Source organism: Chroicocephalus ridibundus, chromosome 8 (genome assembly GCF_963924245.1).
Source record: "Chroicocephalus ridibundus chromosome 8, bChrRid1.1, whole genome shotgun sequence".
Taxonomy (NCBI): Eukaryota; Metazoa; Chordata; class Aves; order Charadriiformes; family Laridae; genus Chroicocephalus; species Chroicocephalus ridibundus.
The window spans coordinates 48,586,656-48,593,023 of NC_086291.1; positions in this window are offsets into that span (position 1 = coordinate 48,586,656).

Consider the following 6,368-nt stretch of genomic DNA (forward strand, 5'->3'; position numbering starts at 1 on the left):
GGGCTCGGCTGTGAGTGGTAAATTGTCAGGCATGGGCCTTCCTGCATGCAGCTGCTGAGCTTTAGCGCTGTTGATTGCTGGAGTTTACACATATGTGCTCCTGGAAAAGGTCACACCAGTGCAATACTGGCTTAAATGAAAATTGGTTTATTATGCATTTGGCTCTTCCTGCAGGCAGCTGATTTTAGCAGCCAGCTGTGCCCAGATGTTTACCAGGGATCCTCTGGGATGCATGCAGCTTTAAAAGATGTTTTGGGTGACTTGTAGTTGAGCCTGTTTGTCGTTTCAGTTGGACTTGAGGTATTTTTTAATCACGATCGGGCACAGTGCTTCTCGCCAGCGTGCAGGGCTGCCTGCTGTTCACGCCGCTGGTGTGCGGAGCATCAGAAGGGGAGGAACCGGCTCTGGTTCCCTTGATGTGCACGGGCTGCGCTGGGCACTGAGGGCGACTCTCATTTCAGACGCTTTTATCTACTGGGATATATAAGGAGCAGAAACTATGAGTACCTTGGTTCTCTTAGTCTGTACTCTTCTAACCTGAGTCAGCTGTAATCTCTAAAGCGGCTTTCAGCTAACTTTTCCCCACATAACCTCTATTAATACTCGTGATAAATAACAACAGCTGCTCTTTTAAACAGACTATTTGATCAGATTGGAAAGATATAGACAACGTGATTCATTTGACATCCACAGTTCAAAATAAGAATAGTAGCATCTCCTGGTCTTGGTTTCTGCACCCTGGGGCTCTGTATAGTGTCCAGTTTAGTGACAAGGGGTTGCTCATAGCAGCGCCTCCCTAAACTTCCCAATTTCCCTGACATGAAAACATGCCATGAGCAAACTCATGCAGTGTCCCTGCCAGGCGGTGGCGGGACGGGGGGGACGTGCTGTGCACCGATGGAGCAGCCCTACCTGGCTCCCAGCGGGAGGACGGGGTGGGAAGGGGGTGCAAGCGGGGGGTGCTGGGGCTGTGCAGGGAAGGAGACTGGAGAGCAGGTGGCCGTGGACGAGCCCAAGGGCCAGCCCAGGGCAGGGGCAGGGCTGGTAGCTCAGAGAGAGCAGGAGCTGCTGGGGGAGACGGGGCATTTCGCATGTTATGGTTCACCACCACCAATGTGGCCTCGTCTTAAGCACAAGCAAAGCGTTATCTAATATTGTTTGACCCACGTTCACTAAGACCTGTTTGGGATTCACAGGATGACATGGGGGGTTGGGTTGTTTCTGTTTAAGCCCCCCCCCAGTGACAGAGCTAAAAGATGAGGTAATACGAGTGGTCCCTCTGCTACCGCTCCTCTGTTATTGGGCATAATTATCCCTGCCTTGAAACTGTCTGCGGTTCAATTAGGTAGCTTTTTGTGGAACTCCTAGGTAGATAAAAGAAAAAAAAAAAGGCGGGAAAAAAAACTCCACAGTGCATGCTCTTTTCCTTCATTAGAGGATTTGGGGGAGAGGGGCCCCCTTAAAAGCATATAGGAAAATCAGGGAAAGTGATCTCTGCTAAAGGCCACTTTAAGCAATGTTTGCTAAAATGCACAATCTGGTTTGGCTGCATCCCCGTGCAATTTAAGTGTGTCCTGTGTGGTCCCAAGTACTCCAACACCTGAGATGTGTGGTAGTCAAATGCTCTGGTGGGTTTCCTCACAAACACATCTTAGATTTGGACTTTTATTTTACTTTTTTTTTTAATCCCAGAAACACAGCAACACTGAAGGTCTGTACCTGCAGGACAGAACCTGAGGGAGCTCAGTCCAGCAGAATCAGTTACATTTACAGAGATGACTGTGACAAATGACTAGGAATGTACTGCTGGAAACCACTGCCCGTCACCAGGTTTATAGCGATATTTGATTCACAAGGTTGAGAATGTTTTTCATCCTGTTGTTGGAAAGCCTGGCAGTCCTGAGGCTGGGCTGCAAACTCCTTTATAAAATCCAGCAGGGAAAAGTCTTGACTCATTTAAATTCTGTGCCATTTTTCTAAGCCCTCTTCCAAGTGGGCAGCGTGGCTGAAGGACACAGGGCTTTGCCCTCACTTGTACAATGAAGGCAGTGACTCGGGGCCATGGCGTGTGGCCATGTGTCACTTCTCTGCGCTTTGGGCACTTCCAGCAGCTGAGATGAATATCTCCCTGCTGGTCAGGATGAGTGGCTGATGGGGACCTGTCTACATGACAAGCATCTCCATCTCGTGAGGTGAGCCCCACCTGCAAGGCAGATCTGCGGGGATGGCGAGAGGACCTGGCATGTCTCCTGTGGCTGGCCTGCCTTGCTGTGCTGTGACACTGAGAGGGTGGGAGCCACTGATGTTCAGAAGCTGATCCATCCTGTGGCACTAACCCTTTGATGCTTTTTGTCTGGGGACGTGTGAAGGCCATTGTTTATCTGCAGCGCTGTGCCTGTACCTGGGGGTGACAGCCTCATCAGGAGTTGGGCTTTAGCAGCAGGACTCATCGTGGGGTCTCTCTCCTCACCATGACAAGGACAGCATCATAGGATGCCTCTTTCTGTTTGTTCCAGGTCATTTTGTTGCCTTTCCCATGATCAGTTTCCAAGGCTAACCTGCTCCTGATGGACCTCCTGGAGCAGCGGGCTGTTTGCCTGAACGCTGCTTGTCCCTGCGACATCCTCAGGCCAGGTGCTGCTTCATTATGCTGCTGTACACACCAGCCAGCGTGGGGTGACACACTCAGCTGAAGGTCTTTGGTACTGCTGTGTTACAGCAAATTAATCTTCTGACTATAATATTCAATATCATACTTCTGCCTGTGGTTCATCTTGTCTGTTTTAGTCTGCTAAAAGAAGGTGCTGAGTGAGGAATAGGCGGAGCAGGGTTTCTAGCCTGTTGGTAAGGCAGGAAAACATAAGCCTTTAATATTTTTTGGGGCACAATTTTGTAATTGTAATAAATATTTATGTGTCTTTGGTCCACTGTAGCAAGCTAATAGTAAATTAATTTGTGATGCCTATTTATTACAAAAGGCTGGAGCCTTTCAACCCCCTTGTTGTGTCTGGCAACTCCTGGGGATTAATTGCATGCTGTCGGAAAGGCAGATCTCACAAATCCGCCCCAGCCTGCTAATAGTGGGATTATTATTTAACAGTTCAAGACTGTGTGAGGCTGCTTTTTATTCTACTCTGCTTGGTGGCTTTAAAGAGGTTTTCAAAGAACTGAACAGCTGGAGCAGAAGTCAGTGTGAGTTCAATGGGGAATGCATTAGCAGTGGTCCCCTGTCTGCAGCGTCCTCCGCGAGTGCTGCCAAGTTCATCGTGGCTGTGTGCGGGAATCACTTTGAACAGCCAGGGCCTCTCATGGCTCTTGTGCTGGCCATCTCCCTCGAAGCAGCCCTGGTGGGATGAATGGGCTTGGGGGACACCTCTGCTGCCCTTTGAGCTGAGCTGGGGACCTGCTGAGCCGCCTAGGAGGTGCGGGGGTCTGGAGCAGGTTAGAGTCATGGGCCTGCCAGCTCTGAGGATGCATGGTCCCAGTCCATCCTTCTGCCTGCCTTGTCTCATAATCCTGGTTGTCAACGTCCTGAGCTAAGTTTAAAACTGCTGGGGGAGATCTGGGCTGTTGGAAAGGCTTTTGCTGAGCCTCCGTGCTTTGGTAGAGACTGTCTTATAAGGGTACATTTACCTGAGGAAAGTTCATAACCATTTATTCTTGTTCCAGCTCTGTTTCTTTATCAAGTTCTTCTCTACCTATTGCTATTTATCCCTTGAGATGTATATGCATATGGCACATGAAGTCTTCCAAAATGTAATTAATACTATGCTGTATCTTTAGAACTGTGATTAAATTCTGGGATTTTTCTCAGCTGCTTTCTGTTGGTGACTCATCATCATTCAAGCCCAGCTGGCACAACTGGGTTCTTGGTTGTTTCTGACTACTGAGGTTTTATAGCAACTGTATTGTTACAGGCAGATCAGTGGAGAGACTTGTGTTTATTACTATTGAATTCATCCCGTTTTTATCACTGGAATCTTCAAGGTCATCTGGTTCTTACATGAAATACCTTTCCTTCAGTCCTCCACCGGCAGTACAGTGCCTTTTTTAATAATCTGTACATTTCATCAGTACTTCTCATGCTGCGGCCGTTAATGAAAGTAGAGAGATGGGCAGATCCCAAGCTCCCTCCGTAAGGAACAGCTCTGATAAGCTCCGTCAAATCTGACACTGCCCCTTTCAGCAGTCCCCTTTTCCTCTTGTTTGTGTCTCTCTGATACTGTCCTTTAAAAATCTGTTCCCAAGCCTTTCGCAGCAGGGAGATCCGATGAGAAGGTCTGGCATTACCTGGATCGCCCTCTCCTCTTGTGCATTTAACCCTACATTTCTTGATTGCTAAGACAGTGGACTTTTCTGTTCAGTTCCTTCTCTATTCCACACTCTGCTTACTTTTAGCATTTTAAAAATATTCTTTTAATGTCCCATTACTTCTCCAGAGAAGCTGCGAGCTTGATACTGCGAAGTTTTACATTCAACAGGGGTATGAATTCTGCATGGTGTTAGTGTTTTTTCATTTGAAGAAATGTTGGGCTTCTTCCACATGCAGTTCCCTGAGGTCCTGAATCCACCCTCTGTCTCTAGTATTTTGTATTTTCTCAACATAGGGCATGGGTTTTGCACTTTCTATTTCTGGCAACAGGTATAATATATTTATCATGTTCAGATATTTTAACAATATATAGATCTCTAAGTGTGCTGTTTCATGAGGGATCCTTATCTCTGCAACAGTTCTGGGCCCCTCTGCACAAGAGGGAGCGTGTCCAGAGGAGAGCTACCAGGCTGGTGAGGGGTCTGGAGACCAGGTCATATGAGGAGAGGCTGAGGGAGCTGGGCATGTTTAGCTTGGAGAAGAGGAGGCTGAGGGGAGACCTCATTGCCCTCTACAACTACCTGAAAGGATGTTGTAGAGAGGTGGGTGTTGGCCTCTTCTCCCAGGTGAATAATGACAGGACCAGAGGAAATGGTCTGAAGCTGTGGCAGGGGAGGTTTAGATTAGATATTAGGAAGAATTACTTTACTGAAAGAGTGGTCAGGCCCTGGAACAGCCTGCCCAGGGAGGTGTTTGAGTCACCATCCCTAGAGGTATTTAAGAAACATCTAGATTTGGCACTGCAGGCCATGGTCTAGTGGCAGAGATTGTAGGTTGTGGTGTTGGGTTTTTTTGTGTGTGTATGGTTGGACTCAATCTCAAAGGTCCTTTCCAACCATGAAGATTCCATGACCGGAATACCCTACAGTAGCATACGAAATACAAAATGTTTGCGACCAGCTGATGGAGCAGGAGCTCTGGATGCTCATCTCCAGACAAGCATTCTGTCGGAATTCTGGCCCCTTTCTGTCTTTGCAAAATGAGAGGACTTGCAAAGACAGAGGGGACCAGCCTGTAAAACACGTAGACTCTGTGCATGCACAGGGAGAGAGGACTGGGAAGATTTCTTGTTTAATGCCCCGTTTTCTTAAGTTTGAACCAAACTGCCATTTGCCCCGGCTCCTGTGACTGAGTAGAGCCTATTTGTGGGGAAGCTTAGGCCATTAATTCTGTCATTGATTGATGATGGGAATTAGGGTTGTGTGTTTTGCTCTCCTGGGCCTGACTCTCTGGGTAAGTCATCACTTGTGATGGCCGGGGGCATCAGCTTGATTTCCTGGCATCACACCTGCTTTGGACAGGTTTAAATGGTCTCAGGTTCGACTTTCCACTGGTATTAGGGATAGGGATTTGTTGACTTTAACAGCTAAACTTAACTAAAAACAGTTGAGACTTTGCTTCAAAATGAATTGGGCCACTAATAATTTATACATCTTGTATCAGATATTTTTTTCCAACAAATGAATGAACACCCATAATCCAAGGCTGCATTTTACTGAGTAACGGTTGCCAAGGACTGGTCTTATTTGTAGTATGTCATAAGTACCTATAAATCAAAAGTATATCATAAGAATCTAAAATCAAACAATAGCTCCAAACGCAGTACTAAGTTATGCACCATCTCATAATTTATTATAGTACAAACAAGTTTGTCAAACACAATATATTGTCTACTTATGAAAATATCAATATTCACAATTTAAATAGGTGATAGGTCCCATACTTTTACATACCAGCAACTCATCTAAAAAGTATTTTGTTCCTAGCTGTGGTCTTCAAGGACATATACCTATAAGTAATTGTAAAACTGTCCATTCACAGCTTATTGTTTCTAATTGTAGATATCTGAGATATAAATTAAATAGAGTACAAAAGACCATCTTCACAACAAAGATGGTTTTGTCTCCAGGATACTTTTCCCCTAAATAGTGACACTATATGTGCTTGGTTAAGTTTTTACTACTGGAAAATGAGGAGGTACGAATAATACAGCAAG